The sequence below is a fragment of the Schistocerca cancellata genome, chromosome 9 (assembly GCF_023864275.1).
Source record: "Schistocerca cancellata isolate TAMUIC-IGC-003103 chromosome 9, iqSchCanc2.1, whole genome shotgun sequence".
In the NCBI taxonomy this organism is placed as follows: domain Eukaryota; kingdom Metazoa; phylum Arthropoda; class Insecta; order Orthoptera; family Acrididae; genus Schistocerca; species Schistocerca cancellata.
Window position 1 is genome coordinate 185,037,975 of NC_064634.1, and position 24,307 is coordinate 185,062,281.

The 24,307-nt window shown below is 41.8% G+C and overlaps 1 protein-coding gene across 2 annotated transcripts in view; it reads right to left on the reverse strand.

Moving 5' to 3' along the window:
• LOC126100426 (alpha-tocopherol transfer protein-like) overlaps nucleotides 1–24,307 on the reverse strand; it is a 169,193-nt gene that overhangs the window by 96,250 nt on the left and 48,636 nt on the right. Inside the window, exon 1 of one of the 2 annotated variants that reach the window (XM_049911031.1) lies at nucleotides 13,649–13,767. The exons of the other annotated variant lie outside the window; for it this stretch is intronic. The gene's annotated coding sequence lies outside the window, so the exon portion shown is untranslated. Of the gene's footprint in view, nucleotides 1–13,648; nucleotides 13,768–24,307 lie in introns of those variants that run through there. 2 annotated transcript variants of the gene reach the window in all.

Genomic DNA, 24,307 nt, shown 5'->3' on the forward strand with positions numbered 1-24,307 from the left:
ACTACTATACCCTACATCCGTTTGGATCTGGCTCTGTAGTTAAGTCGTAGCCTTCCTCTTGTAATGGTTCTTTATTTACGTGACCATTACGGCACTGCAACCCCAGTTCTCGATACCAGTAATATCGTACTACTTTTCTGCGAAGTAACAGACATATTTTTGTGACAATATTCACATTTGGTTTTATTAATGTATAGGTACTCCGATGTATCGATATATTACTGTGATATGGTTATTGTGTGTATTCATTTCTGTGAGACTGTCATAATCTTTGACTTACTTGTAACCGTTTAGGCGCGAATGCGCACAGAGCAGTCTTTGTTTCACTTTGCAGAAGTTAAGTTGTTATTTCGCTTTGTAAAAGAACAGTCAAATCTTGTGTTTGGTTAAAGTGGAAATTAAATATATGAAGATTGATACAAAACTGTTTTCTTGATGATGTGAGAATTAAGAAGAAGAATATGTGAATTTAGAAGAAGTTTAATAAAAATGTGGATCATGAACACCAAGTCAAAAATTATTTCTACCATTCCATTTTTCTGATCAGGCATTGTTTGATTATTAAGAATTTCCTGAAAAACGCATTTCTTAGGTCTTCAAATATTGCTAAAATACAGATCTGGACCTTCTAGCAGTCAAAGAATCACCCTAGAATCAACAAGATGAGCCATAACAACTTCGACGAAGGGAATCCATTCAAGATAAGTGCCAAAATTAATGACTTTTTGACAGTGACTTCATTATTTCCATTCTGACGATACCATCCACAGTCAATAACTTTGTTGTTGCTCGATAACGCGAACATATGCTGTGTGAGTAGCATTATTAATCTGATTTCTAACCTACTTTGCAAGTGGTTGTATTGTTAAACTCTTCAATTTTTATCACACACACTTCGCTCCATTGTCAAACTAAGAATTCTTTTATTCCTCGCAACCGATAACTGCCTTTAGTCACTATGTGCCATTAATTTCCTTTCTTCCCTGCTCGATTGAGTATCTTCTCATTAGTTACCCGATCTCATTGCCTGACTTTTATCATTCTCATGCAGCATCACCTTTCAAAAGCTTCTATTCTCTTCTTGTGTGAACTGTTTATCGTCCATGTTTCATTACCGCAGAAGGCTACATTCTAGAAAAATATAAGGAACGATAAAAATGTTTTCGTCCGAAGACCGTACAGTCCAGAATCGCTATGTCAATCAGGCAAAATCGCAGTGTGCATTGATGCAGTCATCCCACAGAGGCACCAGGTTGAAGTACCCGTTTCATAAAACATTGTGTCCTGTTGCGCGAGGAAGTCTGCCTCCCGCACACCGTCCTTGAAAGGAATCTTCGATGTTTCAAAGCCTTTTTTTAAGAGGCCGAAGGCATGGTAATTGCATGGGGAGAGGTGAGGACTACAAGGCTAGTGCTCGAATGTCTGCCACTTGTCCGTAATGGTTGGGGCTGGCCTACCAAAGTGACCGGCGTTTTATGTAGAACCGCGACCAGGACGGAATTTTGTACACCATTCCACGACGCTAGCTTTCGACCGACAATTAGCGTGATATACATTCTTCACTCCACGGTGGAAGTCTGTCGGTGTTTGTACTTCGGCAGTGAAGGAAAGAAAAACAGGTGTCAGAGTAAGTCGTACAAATTATGGTGCCACCATAAGGCATAAAATTTACTAGCAAACATCCACTTCCTCTCCTGAAACTGCCTGAACTGCACTTACTTTAGTAATGTTGAATGCCGCCATTCCATGGGTTCCTGCTTTGGTTCAGGTGCAACGTCAACCTCCCGTTTTTCATCACCTGTGACAATTTGCTTTAAAAACACGTCACTCGTCTCACTGTGGCGCTCCAGGAGAGTCAAAGAACTAGCTAAACATCTACTTTTTTACACCTCAGTCAGCATTTGTTGGCTTGCGGAGTATAAATTTAGATGTAGATGTAGGTGTAGATGTACCCAGATTGAGCTTAAATGTTCTGTAACATCTAAATGAAGCACACTTTTTGACGCTGAGAAAACTTATCACATAAATCCGCGACTGGGAAATACCATGCAAATTCCACAGCCAGTCGCCAGCCTAGAGTAAGAAAGTGGGTTGGGCATGGGGCTAACACGCCTATCACGGAAAAAGAGCTAGTTACGGAACCAAAGGACAAAGGAAGCCGGACGGATGTAACGGGTGATGGCCTCGGCATCGGAGACGGCATAGATGGAGAGCCAAGGCAGCCAGCAGAGAAGAGTGGGCGGAGGTACACCAGGAGGCCAAGGCCCTGCACGGGTTGTAGCGCCAAGGAGTAAGCAACGTACCACATGACGTCGAAATCGTGAAGTGTCCGTTCTTCCTCACTTTTTACATCAACTATCTGCACCAGATCGTTTTCTCTATACGCTTCCCTGATCTGGCAATGAATTTCAGCCGTTTACACGTCTTTAGCATTAAGAATACGAACACAGTGCATATTTCACAGTCGGCGGGATTGTCAGTCGGAGGAGGCATTTTAAATACTCAGGAACAAACACCGAATGACTCTGTATTAATCGACCACAGTGTTATTGCAGCTGAAGGGAGGACTCTTCGTGAGGCTTATCGTGAGATTTCATAGTGATATTTCACGAGGACTTGCTGAACCACTTGATAGTATATGCACGACGATCTTGAAAACATTCGCAATGTGATGCGTTTTCCTTAGTCACCACAACAGTATTTGTTCTCTGTAACGTCGCCGTTTGTTTCCGATAACGGCCACGGGAGACCGCGTGCAATAATATCGTGGTCGGGCAATAAAGGCGTCTATGGCTTGCCAACAGAGTGCGGTACAAAGCGCGCATGCGCCAAATGCCAATGCGATGCTGCAGCGGCGGAGTTTCTAAAAGATACTTACACTACTGGCCATTAAAATTGCTACACCAAGAAGAAATTCAGATGAAAAATGGGTATTCATTCGACAAATACACTCCTGGAAATTGAAATAAGAACACCGTGAATTCATTGTCCCAGGAAGGGGAAACTTTATTGACACATTCCTGGGGTCAGATACATCACATGATCACACTGACAGAACCACAGGCACATAGACACAGGCAACAGAGCATGCACAATGTCGGCACTAGTACAGTGTATATCCACCTTTCGCAGCAATGCAGGCTGCTATTCTCCCATGGAGACGATCGTAGAGATGCTGGATGTAGTCCTGTGGAACGGCTTGCCATGCCATTTCCACCTGGCGCCTCAGTTGGACCAGCGTTCGTGCTGGACGTGCAGACCGCGTGAGACGACGCTTCATCCAGTCCCAAACATGCTCAATGCGGGACAGATCCGGAGATCTTGCTGGCCAGGGTAGTTGACTTACATCTTCTAGAGCACGTTGGGTGGCACGGGATACATGCGGACGTGCATTGTCCTGTTGGAACAGCAAGCTCCCTTCCCGGTCTAGGAATGGTAGAACGATGGGTTCGATGACGGTTTGGATGTACCGTGCACTATTCAGTGTCCCCTCGACGATCACCAGTGGTGTACGGCCAGTGTAGGAGATCGCTCCCCACACCATGATGGCGGGTGTTGGCCCTGTGTGCCTCGGTCGTATGCAGTCCTCATTGTGGCGCTCACCTGCACGGCGCCAAACACGCATACGACCATCATTGGCACCAAGGCAGAAGCGACTCTCATCGCTGAAGACGACACGTCTCCATTCGTCCCTCCATTCACGCCTGTCGCGACACCACTGGAGGCGGGCTGCACGATGTTGGGGCGTGAGCGGAAGACGGCCTAACGGTGTGCGGGACCGTAGCCCAGCTTCATGGAGACGGTTGCGAATGGTCCTCGCCGATACCCCAGGAGCAACAGTGTCCCTAATTTGCTGGGAAGTGGCGGTGCGGTCCCCTACGGCACTGCGTAGGATCCTGCGGTCTTGGCGTGCATCCGTGCGTCGCTGCGGTCCGGTCCCAGGTCGACGGGCACGTGCACCTTCCGCCGACCACTGGCGACAACATCGATGTACTGTGGAGACCTCACGCCCCACGTGTTGAGCAATTCGGCGGTACGTCCACCCGGCCTCCCGCATGCCCACTATACGCCCTCGCTCAAAGTCCTTCAACTGCACATACGGTTCACGTCCACGCTGTCGCGGCATGCTACCAGTGTTAAAGACTGCGATGGAGCTCCGTATGCCACGGCAAACTGGCTGACACTGACGGCGGCGGTGCACAAATGCTGCGCAGCTAGCGCCATTCGACGGCCAACACCGCGGTTCCTGGTGTGTCCGCTGTGCCGTGCGTGTGATCATTGCTTTTACAGCCCTCGCGCACTGTCCGGAGCAAGTATGGTGGGTCTGACACACCGGTGTCAATTTCTTTTTTCCATTTCCAGGAGTGTATATTATACTAGAACTGATGACATGTAATTACATTTTCACGCAAGTTGCTTGCATAGATCCTGAAAAATCAGTACCCAGAACAACCACCTCTGGCCGTAATAACGACCTTGATACGCCTGGGCATTGAGTCAAACAGAGCTAGGATGGCGTGTGCAGGTACGGCTGAACATGCAGCTTCAACACGAGACCATAGTTCATCAAGAGCAGTGACTGGCGTATTGTGACGAGCCAGTTGCTCGGCCACCATTGAACAGATGTTTTCAGTTGGTGAGAGATCTGGAGAATGTGCTGGTCAGGGCAGCAGTCGAACATTTTGCGTATCCAGAAAGGCCCATACAGGACCTGCAACATGCGGTCGTGCATTATCATGCTGAAATGTAGGGTTTCGCAGTGATCGAATGAAGGGTAGAGCCACGGGTCGTAACACATTTGAAACGTAACTTCCACTGTTCAAAGTGACGTCAATGCGAACAAGAGGTGACCGAGACGATTAACCAATGGCAACCCATACCATCACGCCGGATGATACGCCAGTATGGCGATGACGAATACACGCTTCCAATGTGCGTTCACTGCGATGTCACCAAACACGGATGCGACCATCATGATGCTGTAAACAGAACCTGGATTCATACGAAAAAATGACGTTTTGCCATTCGTGCACCCAGGTTCGTAGCTGAGTACACCATCGCAGGCGCTCCTGTCTGTGATGCAGCGTCAAGGGTAACCGCAGGCATGGTCTCCGAGCTGATAGTCCGTGCTGCTGCAAACGTTGTCGAACTCTTCGTGCAGATGGTTGTTGTCTTGCAAACGTCCCCATCTGTTGACTCTGGGATCGAGACGTGGCTGCACGACCCGCTACAGCCATGCGGATAAGATGCCTGTCATCTCGACTGCTAGTGAAACGAGGCCGTTGGAATCCAGCATGGCGTTCCGTATTACCCTCCTGAACCCACCGATTCCATATTCTGCTAATAGTCATTGGATCTCGACCAACGCGAGCAGCAATATCGCGATACCATAAACCGCAATCGCGATAGACTACAATCCGACCTTTATCAAAGTCGGAAACGTGATGGTACGCATTTCTCCTCCTTACACGAGGCAACACAACAACGTTTCACCAGGCCACGCCGGTCAACTGCTGTTTGTGTATGAGAAATCGGTTGGAAACCTCCCTCATGTCAACGCGTTGTAGGTGTCGCCACCGACGCAACCTTGTGTGAATGCTCTGAAAAGCTAATCATTTGCATATCACAGCATCGTCTTCCTGTCGGTTAAATTTCGCTTCTGTAGCACGTCGTGGTGTAGCAATTTTAATGGCCAGTGCAAACACTGCCAAGCAGGGGTTTAGGGTCCAGGCTGATTAGTTGTACAACGTAAGGTAGACCTGCACTACAAAAACAAAGCTCTATTTCCTCTTGAACTAACTTACGACTTAGATGCACTTACGAATGTTGTATGTGGAAATACTACATAGGCTAGAATCTAGAGTATCACAAAGAGCTTAGAAAAACTATTTAACACTTGTGTATCCTCTCGGATTTACGTGAGCTGAAAAAGAGAAATAAACTATTCGGTCTTCAAAAATAAAGAGATCTTATGCGGTGCAAGAAGCAACTCCTATATTAAATAACTAAATGATTTAATCTTTATTTTCCTGTACGTGGCTTTGTGCTTCTCAGAGGTAAAAGACATGTTATCGGACAGTTGTGGTGATGGTAAGTTTATATGGGACCGAACTGCTGAGGTCATCGGTCTGTAGGCTTACACACCACTTAATCTAACTTTAACTTACGCTAAGGACAACACACACACACACACACACACACACACACACACATACACACACACACACATATGCCCGACGGAGGACTCAAACCTCCGAACCGTGGCCGCGCGAACCGTGGCAAGGCGGCGCGAACCATGGCAAGGCGGTGAAGACCGCGCGGCTACCCTGCGCGGCTCGGACAGTTATCACTACCTACCCCGCTCTAAATTATATCATATGGATACATTCGTTGAACTAAAAATATTATTAAAAATACTTTGGTGACCAACTGTACACTGCAAAATAAATATTCTTCTTAATGTAACACCGAACAGATTCAATTACAATGGATGATATGGTAGAGCGTGCACTGGCTATTCCACGGCACATAACGTCTGGCGTAGTTGGCACTTCGTCATACAGTTCATCTCTGAGTGCTTCCAAAAGAAAAAAAAATCGATAGGAGTCAAATCGGGCGACCGCACAGGCAATTAGACAACAGACTTTTGTCCCATACCTTTACGCTCCACGGCCGTTGAGGTTGCACCTGACGGAGCCAGTGTGAATTTTCGACTACCCATTGGTGCACATTATGCAAAATTACATTAACTTGGTTAGTGAACGTTGTTTCATCGGTAAAGAGCACACGTTGGAAAAACGTAGGGTCGTCTCTCAGACTATTCTGTTCGACGTTCGGTAACACGGTTGCCGAGTGCCTGATGCAGTGACTGACGATAGAGATGGAAATTCTGTCGATGCTTGCCCGGTGTCGGAGGATAAATATGATTTTGTAGTGCCTGTGTTATTCCGTATTACGATGCAAGGTTCCTTTGTACATATATGGGCGCCCAAAGAGACAGGCACTGCGGCGATTACAGCCGTTGCGAAATACATGCAATGCATTCGCAATTGCGAATATGTACAAGTATCAGCTGTATAATGAAATGACAACAATGAAAATTCGTGCCGGACCGGGACTCGAACTCGGATTTCATTTCTTAACATTTCTTAATTTTTTTCCACTGCTGGGCCTTGATTAACCTCTTCTAGCCCGTCATTTGTGCTCGCCGTTTCTACCTTCATTATCTTGGCTTCATTGCCGTTCATAATATTTTATTAAAAGCAAGTCGAAAGATCATTAACAAAATTGTAATGTTTTCTGCATTCGTTGGAGTTTCTTATTAAGAAGAAACGAAAGCCACTGAAAAGTGCAAACCCTACCTTTCGTGTTTGAAGACGTGAAGAAGCTGACGAAGATAAAGAAAGCAGAGCTTCTTTCTTAAAAAGAATGTAGAATTTTATCTTTGTATTTTAAGTGATTTCTTATTAGGACTATAAATATTTCTTCTTATAAAATTAAAATAACCTTTTTCTTTAGCGAAATAAAAGAAAACTGTAACTCCCTCTCATAATAAAACGAACTGAAAAAAAAATGAAATAAATAAATAATGACTCTGGTTCCGTAGAATTTATAGCACTTTCTGGTAGAGTCAGAAATATTCTTTCTCTGTTGCGAGATGTCCACAGGACGTGTTACTAGAGGGTTCTACTTATGAAATTTGCATAATTTTCTTGAAGATTTTGGTTTTTGTCAGGTAGTGACTCCCAATAATCTTCTTTACTCTTGTTTCCTTCTTTGAAGATGTATTCGGTTTGCCCATTGACCCAATTAGTGGCGTTCTGTTTCGTCGGAACTGTATCTGGGGCCAAGAAATTTGTTGGGGTGCAGACGTTGTGAGAAATTCCATTGATGAGTGTTGACTTCTGTCTGACTAGGGCCCAAATTTCTTTCACTTCCATGCATGTTGTGCGCATGGATGAGTCCGTGAGAAGTATGGCGTGACGTTTGGCGTTCGCTGGTATCTTCCTGTTTACTAATGTGTACTACGTCGCTTTGACCTCTGGCGATAGATCTTTACTGTGTATATTCTTCCATATTTTTTCCAGTCTTTGTCTTTATACTTTCGTTCAATAATATTTGTAGGCTTGCATTCCATCAGTTTTACGTATATTTCCTTTGCATTGATGATGTCTTTTTCTCCAAGTGTAATTTGCACATAACTGTATTCGAAGAAAAAATGTTTGACATGATAAAGTCTGTTGTGGATGTGTTGCACGTATATGGGAGGATCAACTTTGGTTGGAACTATTTTATTAAGCAGGTGGGCTGTTAAGCTGTGTGGTGCTTTTTCCACATTTTGTGCGTATTGCACCCGTATAGGGCTTGCAGCCTGTTATAGGCATCCGTTAGGTTTAGTCCTTCATCTTCTGTGGTGAGCGTGATCCTGTCAAACCTAACTATGAATGCGTGGCCGAGGCTGACGAAATAGCCTGATGCGGCATTAATTCTTTGGGCTGTTCCGCGAGCTATCCGCAGATTTGCGCCACGTTATTGATATTTCATATATGTATACATCTGCGGGATGGACACTTTGGATCCGGACTAATACTATGGTCTTTAGCTCTGGCTCTAGTGGTTGTGAGGAGCTTCCGATAGTTAACAGCTATGGTGTGCTGATGCTGTGTCCGAAATCAAATTCTAAGCACGTCGTATTTATTATGACAGGTAACTGTCCACTTTGCTGTGGATTGATTGCCCAGTCCGAGGTTCATAATGCCAGGTTTCCTTTTGTTGAGTCCGACGCTCGATAGACGTGACTGAAAATCTGTATTGCTCTGTCGAGTAAGCATGTCTTGATTATCTTACCAAAAGTTCAATGTCACCTGCATACGCCACACTCTGGAGCCAAATTTCGTACTGTGAGGCGTTGATCGCTTGTTGCGGTTTGCATCATCCTGCGGCATACCTGTTGGCTGAGGTCACAACGAGCTCCCACGTTAAGCAACGCTTCTAATGTGTTATCTTGTGCGGAAGCAAACAAGAGCTGAGAGGTGCGTGAATTATTGATTTTTCCTCGTCGCACGGACAAGGTCGAGGCAACAGTGCTTAGTACATGCTGTGAGCTGCTAGCGAAAAGATTACACGATACACTCGTACTTACGTAAAATTAAATGTTTAAAAACTGTTTTAAGACCTGGACATACTATGTAAGATTGTGAAAATGTTAAATATTGTGAATCTCAACATTATTCGCTAATCACACTGAAGCGCCAAAGAAACTAGTATAGGCATTCCAAATTCAAAGATATGTAAACAGCAGAATACGGTATTGCGGTAGGCAACGCCTGTATAAAACGACAAGTGTCTGGCGCAGTTGTTGGATCGGTTACTCCTGCTACAACGGTAGGTTATCAAGATTTAAGTGAGTTTGAACGTGGTGTTATAGTAGGCGCACGAGCGATAGGACACAGCATCTCGGAGATAGCAATGAAGTGATTTTCCCGTACGACCATTTCACGAGTGTACCTTGAATATTAGGAATCCATTTAAACATCAATCTCCGATATCGCTCAGGCTGGAAAAACATCCTGTAAGAACGGGACCAACGCCGACTGAAGAGAATCGTTCAAAGTGACAAGAGTGCAACCTTTCCGAAAATTGCTGCAGATTCCAATGCTGGACCATCAACAAGTGTCAGCGAGCAAACCATTCAACGAAACATCATCGATATGGCCTTTCGCAGCCGAACGCCCGGTCGCGTGGCGTTGATGATTGCACTACACAAAGCTTTTCACCTCTCCTGGGGGCGTCAGCACGGACATTTCACTGTTGGTGACTGGAAATATGTTGTCTGGTCCGACGAGTCTCGTTTCAAATTATATTGACCGGATGGATGTGTACGGGTATGGAGACTACCTCATGAATCCATGGACCCTGCATGTCATCAGGGGACTTTTCACGCTGGTGGAGGCTCAGTAAAGGTGTGGAGCGTGTGTAGTCGGAGCGATATGGGGCCACTGATACGTCTAGATATGACTCTGACAAGTGACACGTACATAAGCATCCACTCTGATCACCGGCATCCATTCATGTCCATTGTGCATTCCGACTGACTCTAGCAATTCCAGAACGACAACGTGACACCCACATGTCCTGAATTGCTACAGAGTGGCTCCAGGAACACTCTTCTGAGTTTAAACCCTTGCACTGGTTACCAAACTTCCCAGAGATGAACATTATTGAGCATATCTGGGATGCCTTGCAACGTGCTGATCAGAAGCGATCTCCATCACTTCGTACTCTTACGGATTTGTGGACAGCCCCGCAGGATTCATGGTGTCAATTCCCTCCAGCACTACTTCAGATATTAGCTGAATCCATGCCACGTCGTGTTGTGGCACTTCTGCGTGCTCGCGGGGGCCCTACACGATATTAGACATGTGTACCAGTTTCTTTGGCGCTTTAGTGTAGTTACTTCAAAATACACCTTTTGTAAAACGTTAAGAGACAGCGTAATATTAAATATAGAAAGTTCTACTTTTGAAATTAGATACAGTTTATCATTAGAACAGATGGTAGAAGTTTCCATACAGTTACCTCTTTTACTTTTTGATTTATTCCACTTTTTCCAAATTTTAGAAGTGCATAATATTAGAGAGTTCTACTCCTGGAATTACGTTTAGTTTATCACAAAAAAGTGGTAGAAGTTTTCATGGAACTATCTCCCCTACTTCTTTAATTATTGCGAGAAAACTATTTTCGTTCCCGAAATTTGTTAAACGAGTTAGATTAAGTAACCTTCGTCTTTATGATACAATTCCAAGACATCAGCAATATATTTATTATATGTAGTAGTGAAGCTGTACCAAGGTTTAGATAACACTGTAATTTTACAAACTTAAATAAAATATAAGGGAGACAAATCGGAGGCCAACATCCACCTTCGGTTCCATTTGAAAAATTCTTTTGTTCTAAATTTAAGAGTTATCGAGCTTAGGATTTGATAGAACATAAATAGAGTACAAATTTACTAAGAGAAAAATTGTGATTGTTATAGTTCTTCAACTAACAACAATATAAATAATTTTGGAGTCATAGAAAGTGTTGATAGGAGCTGTGTTTAAGCTAGAAGCGATTTCCGAGCGATTGCCTCGTTCGCCGTTTGCACCGAGCATATTTAAAGAACGAGTTGTCTGGACCTGGAAATTATTCGAACGTTGTCATTCATATGGAAATGTGTTATGCTCCGCTATAAGAATGTGCCGTGATTTTGTCCAGGACAGTAACCGCTTAAGCTTCGAATGGCTTTAACGATGACGGACGTTAGTGTGTTTAGATCGAGTGATATATCACTTATATCTCGTGAAACTGTGTAAAAGTGAACTTAACTTAAATTAAGAATTTATTTTTAATTTCCGTGTTTCGTTCGCGGCGTTCTGTCTTTGTGTGCCGCTCGCTGTATTAGAGAAAACCACGTGGCTATTGACTGTAATTATTCTCTACTTTTAAGGCAAGCAGGAAACTTTACGTAATTAGGAACAAAAAGAAGAAATCGTTTCTGAACTGTGTCGAGTTCTGAGTGCGATAAGACAAGTCTTAATGATTTACGAAACTACACGAAATGTGTTCGCAGTTGCGAATACGAACATCTTCCATCTGTGTAAGGGAATGACGATAGTGAAAATTTTTGTCTGACCGGGACTCGAACTTGAATATTCCGCTTTATACAAACGGTCGCCTTAATAGCTTTTATCCTTTCTTCTTTATTTGGTTCGACACAGTTATGGCCATTTGGTATGCGGTGGCGTCACAGGACGCCCTTTCAAGTTCATCGCTGAATACTTCGGTCAGTCCTCTGATCGGACACGCTGACCTTCTGCCGGCAAGCGCTTTGGCTACCCGTGCAAGACCCACGGCCAGTCCCAAACTGCCATATGTCACAGTTGCTGCGTCACAACCTTCGATGTACTCACATTATGTAATTTCCATACGGTGGAGGATATATCAACTGAAAGTCACTGCCTCGTATCGGCGGATAAATACAATATTGCAGTGCCGGTGTTGTTACATAGACACTGCAAAATCGTATTTGTAAAACTGATACTTATGCATGTGAAATTTAGCTACAATATAATGATCAGTAAATCACGGTCGTCCCTGACTCCTTTGCATTATTCTTTGATAGTTAGAGCATTTTATTTCAGTTTTGGCGAGGTGAATGGTGGACCTGTGGTCAGAACACTACGAATAGCACGTTCTCCATCTCTCTCTTACTGTTCGCATATTAGTTCTTAGGCTCTTGTAAAAGGTTGAGGTATCCAAAAATTGCACAAGACTACCAAACGTTTCAACTTGTAAACTAAATAACAAACCACTCACGCCTGTAGAGCGAGTGTGTTTACGGGTCATGTTTAGCTGAAGTGAATTCTCATGAGGTGCTTGTTCGGTTTAAGAGGGCACTTTGTTTTCCTTCGTGATCAGTCGAGAAACATGCATCCACATGGATAGCAGTATCGAGTCATACTTAATTCATCCATGAGCGCTCGTAGCGTCTAGTCCCTCTATCATTCGATTATACGTGGCCAACTACTTTGGTGAATTTGTTTTCGTGAATGTTGTGAAATCCTGGTATATTACGCCCCTTTATAGCCGCTTATGTAAAGCCGTTTGCTAAGTTTCTCAAATAGTGAACATCAGACATATTTTGGGGCGTTAAACATATTTATCTGCTTGCTGTGTTGTTCGTTCTTGGAAGCACGTGGCTTTGCATGTATACAAACAGCACTGGTTATATCGTGACTCCTTGACCTACCTAACGACTCTGTTTCGACAAGTGAGGCACTCGCTTCGAAGCACCTCATGTTTTACATAATATTTCAGTTCCCTGGTAAGTGTTTGTATCACCGTTTGCTGAAGAATGGAGTACAGCAAGCATTCCACGAGTGTTGGCGTATAAGATGAACCTCTTTACACCAGAAATCTATTGGTTTTGCAGTCTCCTTTTCTAATATTAACTAATCTGTTTCCTTCCGAGACACATGAACAAATTTTAATACAAACAGTCCAGACCACAAACAATATTTTAAAAACCGGGGACAGGTTTCGACCAATATCTGATCACCCTCAGGCCTTCACATACAGTCACTGTTTTTTAAAAGAAAATATTTTACGCGGGCTACATTTTTTTTATCACATTTATAATAGTATTTTATGACAGATGGCATATCCTAAAACCACGTTTCAAAAAAATTTGTTCCGGACAGTGGCAAGACACTAACGCCTAAGAAGATAGCTTTCAGTAGATTAACAGAGAGAAATGACTACGGCAATGGTAAAGCTCCGGAATCGCATTCCGGAAGGACTGAAGACCACATCCTCACCAGGCCATGAAGACTGACGTTATCAGTAATTTTTCTAGGTCGCTTGAAATAAAGGATATGATGGTTCCTTTAAAAAAGGGTACGGCCGATTTCCTTCACTTTCATTCGCCATCTCTAACTTGTGCTCTGTCTCTAATGACCTTGCTGTCGACGGGTCGGTAAACCCTAATTTTCCTTGCTTTTTCTGTTAAATGTTAATTAATCTTCCTTCGTTTTTCTGCGAGAATAGGAGCAATCTTGGACTAAGGCAAAGAAAGCACTGCAGTAGGCTAGGTAGCGTCACTTACCTACAGGCAGAGTGTTTGTCGTGCTTATAATGAGAAACTATGCCACTGAACCAGCGGAATACAGTGGCTGCAGGACTTGCATTCGTACACCACTCGACTGAGACTGCCATTAGCGAGCTGGCGCACGGCGCCACAGCTGAAATCTCTTCATGACTTTTACTCCTATTAAAACTCGTTATCTATTCATGAGGCGTACAGTGTATTGATGAAATCATTGAATCGACCTCTCAGCGGTATTAGGTCAACGAGGAACTGGAACGGCTCCGTGAGATGTGGGCTGTAGCCGTCCCGCTACCAAACGTTGGTCGCGTCTGACAAAATATGCACCATAAAACTGTTATCGGTCGTTCACTTGCACAGAAAGAGAAACGTATCACTAGAGTTTTCTCTAATTTTTCACTCTGTTTAATAAGTAAAATTTTATTTTGAATTATAGCAGCTGACAATCGGTAACTTTTGAGTTTCAGTACTGTGTAGCATTTCAATCTTTGTAACTCCTACGTAACACCTTCTCAGAATAATAATTTGGTATACCGGGTGAAAGGTGGAAAGAGTACATTGCGGGCCTGATAACATGACAGAAGAAGAAACAGAAGTCGACAGAGAAGGGAATTCAAAGAAGATCAGAATTTAAAAGAGCTATGAAAGACTAAAGAACAAATAAGGGAGAAGAGATAGATAACTTTCCTCGGAATTTCTAAAATCATTGGAGGCAATGGCAAAAAAACGACTATTCGAGTTTGTGTGTAAGTTACGTGATATACCTTCACAATCGCGGAAAAAACGCCGTCCATGCTGTTCTGAAGATAGCAAGAGCCGGGAAGTACGAGAATTACTGCACAATCAGTTTAGCAGCTCAAGCATTCAAGTTGCTGACAAAAATAATATACAGAAGAATGGGAAAGAAAATTGAGCATCTGTTACATGGCGATGGGTTTGGCTTTAGAAGAGATAAAGGAACCAGGGAAACAATTTTGAAGTTGCGGTTGATGATGGAAGCGAGACTGAATAAAAATCAAGACACGTTCATTTGTCGAACTGAAAGAAGCGTTCCACAGTGTCAAATGATTCAAGATGTTCGAAAGAATCAAGAGGGAACAATAATATTGGAAAACCAAGAACGAAGTTCAGTATTACACAGGGTGTAAGACAGGGACGTTGTGTTTCGCCAGTATTGTTCAACCTACATTTTGGAGGACAATGACGGAAATAGTAGGAAGGTTCGAGAGTGGTATTAAAATTCAAGGTGAAAGGGTATCAACGATAAGATTGGCTGATGACATTGCTTTTCTAAGTGAAGATGAAGAATAACTACAGGATTTCTTGAATGGAATGAACGATCTAATGACTACAGAATATGGACTAAGAGTAAATAGAAGAAATACGAAAGTAATGAGAAGCAGCAGAAACGAGGACAGCGAGAGACTTAACATCAAAATTGGTGACGACGAAGTAGACTTACGGCTATGTTTGAGGAAGAAATTTCTGAGAATGACGTTTTGTGGCACAGCATTGTATGGTAGTGAGTCATGGCCTTTGGGGATATCGGAACGGAAGAGAGTCTAAGCATTTGAGATGTATTGCTGCAAAAATTAGGTGGACTGATAAGGTAAGGAATGAGGACGTTCTTTGCAGAAACTGCGAGGAAAGGGATATATGGAAAACACTGAAAACGAGAACGCGTAGGAAGGTAGGACATGTGCTGAGTCGTCAGCTCCAGGGTACTAAAGGGAGGTATAGAGATTAAAGCTATACTAGAAGACAGAGTTGGAAAAACCAGAAAATAATCGAGGACGTAGGTTGCAAGTGTTACTCCGAGATGAAACGGTAGATGCAGAGGAATAATTCGTATCGGGTCGCATCAAACCAGTAAGAAGACTGACGACTCAACCAGGGCCACACGAATTAGCGCTCTCGGACGCCACAGCCCGATTCCTTGCATACTGACGGTACAAAAATTTCTTTACTGTGATCTGGTCTCATGCATATTTTTAGTAAAAATGGACAGGGTAGTCTCTTGGCCTACAAGTGTATCAATTCAGTACCACGAAGCTATACTCACCAGACTACTTTTTTGCTGCAATAAAGAATGAAACTGGAAATGTATCCTTAAAAAGCAATCTTTACTGAACAGAAGCACTGTGACGACCGTAAAGGTGAATGACTCCCCTTAACCCGCCTGGAATAGTTACCTAAGTGCAAAGCACAACTGCACGTGACTAATGGGACATTTTGTGCACTTCGTCGTAGTTGACAAATGACCCGTTCTAGAGGACTCTATATTCCGTGTTGCTCGAGAGCATCACAAACTGCAAAACTATCCCAAATACAAGACTCCCTTTCAAAACTTTTTAAGTTTGCACTGTCATATACGGGCATGCCTAACCCAAGTGAGACGAGTCTTCTGTATCGCGTTAATTTAGTGGACCGAGTGTTAATAATATTTCAGCCAACCTCCGACCAACTACGACGAGGCGGTCATGAAGAGAATGATAGAGTGACGAGGCGTTCACTCTGCTTGCTAGTGGATTTCCTTCCCTTCTTTACTTTTATTTCATTATAAGATACATTTTAAGCCCACGACTCAGGTCCTGTTTTACGCCTGCAGAAGACTCAAAATTATGTAGCTCACGAACTTAACTTTATTTCATAGTTTCTTCATTCGTGTTTTATTAAGTACACGATGCATTTCGGCTATGTGCGTCCACCTTCAGGTGTAGTTTGTCATAATACATGCTTTATTTATTTAAGGTAAAATGCATATTCCTGTCATGAAAAGGTTTGATGTTAGATTATGGATTTCGTAAGTCAAACGAAGAAAATATGTTCGGAATATTGGAAAAGATGAACTGTGTAAATTTACCACATGATCCAAGAAAAGCATCTTTAACGTTGTAGTACCATCACACATTCTTTTTACCATGCTGTTCGTACATATCACTTCACTCAAGAGCCACAGTTAAATACACTTGTTTGTAAACGCTTCACATATGGTTTTATTCATGGTGCGATTAATGACCTAATTATTAAACACTTGACATACGCAGGGAATAACCTTAGAATAGGTCTTCAAAATTATTGAATAACTGGCTTGCGAAATCTGTTTGTTCATTTAACATAGATTGTGGTTTTTTTGATTTTGTGGAGTTATATCTCCAGTTGTTCTAACAAATTAGGGTCCTACTATTGCATTTTTTTGGTATTTTAGACTGTTTGATTGTATTTGTCTTCTTAATAATTGTTCAGCAATTACATCAGGTCTTATAGGAAACACATGCAATTATTTAATCCTAACACTGAAATGAGAAAACAATATCTGTTTATAGTATTCCACTTTTAAAGAGGTTTTTGGTCTTAAAATGTATGCTCTGTTATTTTTCATGTAATGCAACCGACCATGTTTTCTAGTCCATTGTCAGAACTGTCTCCCTGTTGTTGAGCTACGTTCTTCCTCCAAAATTAAAAAAAAAAAATGCCGACTCCAGCTCTCTCTTTCTTCGTCCATCCCTGTTTCTTTTATCCTAGGTAATTCCCCTTTAACTATGCAAATAACGTCATCTACATGTATTGTTTCATATTGCTTCCTCAGCTACATTCGAAAGTAGTTTGCGCTATGCATTCTTCCCATTAGTGCAACCGACTGGTGCCGAATGTCATGTCTACTACGTTTCTTCAATGCAGTTAGTTAGTTAGTCAGTTACGTGTTCCATTGATAAATAGCACGGAAAAAACCGTTATGATGTGGAAAGTGTCAAACGCACAAGAAATGCGCACAAGAAACAAGTTTTTTTTACGTTATGGTGTTATACCTAAATATTTCTATTATCTATCCCATTCCCTTAAATTGCACAAAATGCATATATTATATCTCCAGATTCATTTACTCATACTCAAGAATTCATCTACGGTATAGAAGGAGTTGTCAAGGAGGTATGATTTCAATTTGTTTTTGAAACTATTACTGCTGTATGTCAGACATTTTATTTCATCAGGTAATTTATCAAAAAGTTTTATAGCACCATATTTTACCCCTTTCTGTGCCAAATATAGGTTAAGTAAAGGATAGTGTAGGTCTTCCTTTTTGCTGGTATTGTAATCTTGAATGTCGCTGTTGATTTTAAACTGGTCCATGTTGTTGAGAAAAAATTTCATTCCTGAGTAAATTCACTGTGAAGCAATTGTAAGAATTCCTAACCTTTTAAACAGATGATGCCGGCCGGGGTGGCCGAGCGGTTCTACGCCCTACAGTCTGGAACCGCTCGACTGCTACGGTCGCAGGTTCGAATACTGCCTCAGGCATGGGTATGCGTGATGTCCTTAGGTTAGGTAGGCTTAAGTAGTTCTAAGTTCTAGGGGACTGATGACCTTAGAAGTTAAGTCCCATAGTGCTCAGAGCCATTTTTTTAAGCAGATGCCTACAAGATGTGCGACTATGAACCCCACACATTATTCTAACTACTTTCTTTTGAGCAGTGAATACCTTTTGCCTAAGTATTGACTTGCCCCAGAATATTATTCTGTATGTCATCAGAGAATGGAAGTATGCAAAGTATGTTAGCTTACTAATTCCTACATCCTCAAAATTAGCAATTATTCTGATTGCAAAAGTTGCTGAACCTAGTCGCTTTAGGGGATCCAAAATATGACTTTTCCAATTAAGATTCTCATCTATATGTACACCCAAAAACTTAGTATGCTCTACCCTGGCTACTGACTTCTTTTTATGTGTTATGTTTATTGAAGGAATTATACTTTTTGCAGCAGAAAATTGGATGTACTGTGTTTTTCCAAAGTTTAGAGCAAGCCCATTCGCAGAAAACCAATTAATAACTTTTTCCAAGACCTTATTTGTATCATTTTCTATCGGTCTTTCCTTTACTGGGTTAATAATTATGCTTCTATCATCAGCAAATAGTGTCAGTGCAGCATCTTGTGTCCCATAAGATGGGAGGTCATTGACATATATTAAGAACAAGAGGGGACCCATGATCGAACCTTATGGAACACGTAATGTAATTTCACCCCAGTTAGATGAAGTGGCAAACTCCTTTGAATCATTTGAAGCATATAAATATACTTTTTGCTTCCTGTTCTGTAGTTATGACTTAAACAACTCATATGCTGTTCCATTTATACTATGAAATTGTAATTTCTCTAACATAATGTCATGGTTCACACAATCAAATGCTTTGGATAAGTCACAGAATATTCCTACTGGTGACATTTTACTATTTAAAGACACTATTATGTGGAAAGTGAAATTGTATATTGCTGTCTCAGTGGAACAGCATTTCTGAAATCCGAACTGTGACTTACTGTTGAGATGGCTAACCACTCTTGAGTACAGTACTTTCTCAAAGATTTTTAAAAATGCTGTAAGCAAGGATACTGGTCGATAATTATTGACATCTGTGGTTTCCCCCTTTTTGTAGAGAGGCCTGACAATGGCATATTTTAACCTGTCTGGAAATATACCCTGAGTCAGTGATGCATTACATATGTGACTCAAAACATCAGCTGTAATTGTTCCAAATTGTTTTAATAACTTGTTAGAGATGTCATCTACTTCAACAGAACATTTATTTTTCAAAGATTTAGTCATTTTCCTTATTTCACAAAAGGTTGTTAGATGAAACTTAATCTGACTAAAAGATTTCAAAACTGACTCTTCCATGTATTGCGTGGCTTTTTCTTTTGAACTATTCTCACCAATTTTTTTCTCCTACACTTAAGAAGTGATTGTTAAATACATTGGCTACCTGTGTACTGCTGGTTAAGATGGTCTCATTCTCTTTAACAGTAATACTACCTACCCCAGTGGTTACTTTTCCTGTCTCCATTCTAACAACATTCTATATTGATTTGATTTTATTGCTGGAGTTGTTAATTTCTTCTCTAACATACACAGTTCTTGATTTCCTTACAACTTCTCTCAGTATGTTACAATAATTTTTATAGTGTAAAACAACTTCTGGATCCTTACTAGTTCTTGCTGTCTCATACAGTTTTCTTTTTCTTTCTGTAGACACGTTAATACCTGTAGTAATCCAAGGTTTCTTTGAAAAGTTTGTGGTGTTACATTTAGTAATTTTCTTTGGAAAACAATGTTCAAAAAGGGAAATAAATTTATCAAGAAATATGCTGCATTTATCATTAGCATTTGGCTCATTATATACATCTTCCCAGTTTACATTTCCTAAACTTTCTTTGAAGTGATCTATAGATGCCAGGTTGAGCACCCTCACACTTTTACTTAATGGTTTCTGAAGTGTACGCCCATTTCGTTACCAGTACGGCTGGCAACTCACATCAAAGGTGATTACCAGACTCTGTTGCTATTTTTACTGTCATCGTAATAAAACGAATAATTACGATTTTTAGTTCAACTAGCTACTTTTTCTAAATGTGTTATGCATGTTTAACGTCTCCACACTGATAAGTTTTGCTATTATGTCTGCTCTATGACAGATAATTTCAACTGATTATTCTCTTTATGAATATTTCTGACGTATCCCACCAATAGTTGTTATTTTTAAGATTAAAAACATTGTAGTTGTAGGAGAACATATAAGAAACTGTAGTTTGCAGTATTATTGAAGAGATCAAAATTAGAGAGAAAAACAAAAATGAATAAACCTAGACCGGGAATCGAACTCTCGAACTCGAATATTCTAAAGAAAAATTCAAAATTCCAGGAAAATTATTGGAACTTCTTTTTCACTAACTGGGCAGCACAGCTTAGCAGTATTGAATAAAGGCACCTGCACATATATTTATATTATTGCCAAACTGTCCCTCTTTGACGTCAGTTTTCTACACTTACGAGACGAAATTTTGTTAGAGACATCTCTGTACTGTTAGCAAACAAGGAATCACAATGTGGCGACCAAGAGCGCGAACTGTGGTTAAACCTATATATATTGACAGCTTTTCACTTGTTTTCCGAAGTACAAAAATGGTTCAAATGGCTCTGAGCACTATGGGACTTAACATCTGAGGTCATCAGTCCCCTAGAACTTAGAACTACTTAAACCTAACTAACCCAAAGACATCACACACATCTACGCCCGAGGCAGGATTCGAACCTGCGACCGTAGCAGTCGCGCGGTTCCGGGCTGAAGCGCCTATAACCGCTCGGCCACCACGGCCGGCTGCAAATAATCGGAAAGAAAAAGAAAACAGAATGGAAAATCACTGAGAACTATCTGCAGGATCTGTGCCTTATTTATGTAAAAGAGTATTCCCTGCTTATAATGAGCACAAGACTGAAAGAGGACGAAATCATTGCACATGGCGCATTTTGACGAAAGCTTACACTATTTTACAGGTCAGGGCTCATACTGGATTCGAACTCGTGTGGACGCCGTTTTAAATCACAACCTGGCCACCCAGATTCGGATTTCATCAGTGTATTCACTGAATCGCTTGATGCAGCTTTCTTGATTGTTCCTTCGCAAAAGACAAAGCAGGTTTCCTTTCGCAATCCGAGCTTGCTTTCCATCTCTAAAGACTTTGTTGTCGACGGTACGTTAATCCACAATTTTCCTTTTTTGACATTAAGTAGCTCTGAATCAGCCGTAGAGCGAGCCACACTGCTCATCTTATTGATGTGCTCTTCGTTCCGAAAACGAATCTTAACATGCAACTGTTCTGTAGAGTCATTTTATCTTTTACTTCTTCTTACCTTTATCTTCGTATATGATGAATTTTACATATTACTTATCAACATGTGTACAAACACGGATCAAACGTAACTAACACCGAAAATTAAATTACGCACTGGCTGACAAAAACCTTGGAGCACGTGAAAGACATGTCAGCGAAACTTCGTGCACGTACGCTCTATAGGCCGATATGTAAATCAAACTTTTTGGTAACATTTTCGGGAAACAGCGCACTTGAAAGCTGTATAAAATTACTGAAAAAACAGTCTATATCGTGATGGATATTTTGTTTAAAATGACCGGTTTCGGCCTAGTCTTAGACCAGATTCCGAATAGCACTGTGAAAGATAGAAAACGTGCTAGTTAAGAAGTCAGTGACTTAATATACAGGGTGTTACAAACTTGGAGCACGTGAAAGACATGTCAGCGAAACTTCGTGCACGTACCCTCTATAGGCTGATATGTAAATCAAATTTTTGGTAACATTTTCGGGAAACAGCGCACTTGAAAGCTGTATAAAATTAGTGAAAAAACAGTCTATATCGTGATGGATAATTTATTTAAAATGACCGGTTTCGGCCTAGTCTTAGACCAGATTCCGAATAGCACTGTGAAAGATAGAAAACGTGCTAGTTAAGAATTCAGTGACTTAATATACAGGGTGTTGCAAAAAGGTACGGCCAAACCTTCAGGAAACATTCCTCACACACAAATAAAGAAAAGATGTTACGTGGACATGTGTACGGAAACGCTTAATTTCCATGTTAGAGCTCATATTAGTTTCGTCAGTATGTACTGTACTTCCTCGATTCACAGCCAGTTGGCCCAATTGAAGGAAGGTAATGTTGACTTTGGTGCTTCGGTTGACATGCGACTCATTCCTCTACAGTACTAGCATCAAGAACATCAGTACGTAGCATCAACAGGTTAGTGTTCATCACGAACGTGGTTTTGCAGTCAGTGCAATGTTTACAAATGCGGAGTTGGCAGATGCATATTTGATGTATGGATTAGCACGGGGCAATAGCCGTAGCGCGGTACGTTTGTATCGAGACAGATTTCCAGAACGAAGGTGTCCTGACGGGAAGACGTTCAAAGCAATTGATCGGCCTCTTAGGGAGCACGGAATATTCCAGCCTATGACTCGCGGCTGGGGAAGATCTAGAACGACGAGGACCCCTGCAATGGAGGAGGCAATTCTTCGTGCAGTTGACGATAACTCTAATGTCAGCGTCAGAGAAGTTGCTGCTGTACAAGGTAACGTTGACCACGTCACTGTATGGAGAGTGCTACGGGAGAACCAGTTGTTTCTGTACTATGTACAGCGCGTGCAGGTACTATCAGCAGCTGATTGGCCTCCACAGGTACACTTCTGAAAATAGTTCATCCAACAAAGTGTCAATCCTCATTTCAGTGCAAATGTTCTCTTTATGGAGGAGGCTTCATTCCAACGTGATCAAACTGAAATTTTCACAATCAACATGTGTGGGCAGACGAGAATCCGCACACAATTGTGAAATCACGTCATCAATACAGATTTTCTGTGAACGTTTGGGCAGGCATTGTTGGTGATGTCTTGATTGGGCCCCATGTTCTTCCACCTACGCTCAATGGAGCACGTTATCATGATTTCATACGGGATACTCTACCTGTACTGCTAGAACATGTGCCCTTACAAGTACGACACAACATGTGGTTCATGCACGATGGAGCTCCTGCACATTTCAGTCGAAGTGTTCGTACGCTTCTCAACAACATATACGGTGACCGATGGATTGGTAGAGGCGGACCAATTCCATGGCCTCCACGCTCTCCTGACCTCAACCCTCTTGACTTTCATTTATGGGGGCATTTGAAAGCTCTTGTCTACGCAACCCCGGTACCAAATGAAGAGACTCTTCGTGCTCGTATTGTGGACGGCTGTGATACAATACGCCATTCTCCAGGGCTGCATCAGCGCATCAGGGATTCCATGCGACGGAGGGTGGATGCATGTATCCTCGCTAACGGAGGACATTTTGAACATTTCCTGTAACAAAGTGTTTGATGTCACGCTGGTACGTTCTGTTGCTGTGTTTTTCCATTCCATGATTAATGAGATTTGAAGAGAAGTAATAAAATGAGCTCTAACATGGAAAATAAGCGTTTCCGGATCTAACAACCCTACCACAATAAAGGTCAAAATTTTAATAACGATTGTGGTGTTGCTCACGCCGATAAATACTGCATTGTCGGGCAACAACATCAAATTATGTGGCAGGTGTCATTAGAGCACAGTTAAGAGTCATTTCATGTAATAATGAAAAAAATAGGCACTCATCTTTTTGTGTTTCCCACGCAGGTCTCGTAAAATCATGGCTCAATCGTTGAAAATCTAGGTGGTTATGATTCCAAGCTCGGATGCAAAGAGGCCTAGGTTTTATTCTGCTATATGCAAAAGTTTTGTAGATGCGCTTCTCAAACCTTTCTTGGAGATTAAACCTTTCAAAGTTTGCACAATGGTGATGTAAAAAAATAATCAGCACTCCGAATTTAAGTTACACTTCCATTTAACTGCTTTTATTGCAATATCACGTATCACTCAAAACATCACTTCACAATACAAAACATACTTGAAAACATCTTCCTCACATTTTATAACCCAACTATAATATGTGTCTTTCCAACATGACGTCCAGGACTTGACCTTTTCAAGGTTCGACTCTCTAACAAGTCAACAACTAACTAACAATCGCTTACGCGCCCAAAAATCAGAGTTACAAGTACGTCAAAGATCATAGTGACAAAAGAAAGATACCACATAAGATTAACATCATTGCAATATAAACATATCGATGTATCAAAAGTGAAATCAAATCTGAATGGCCGGCCGGTGTGGCCGAGCGGTTCTGGGCGCTTCAGTTTGGAACCGCGCGACCGCTACGGTCGCAGGTTCGAATCCTGCCTCGGGCCTGATGTGTGTGATGTCCTTAGGTTAGTTAGGTTTAAGTAATTC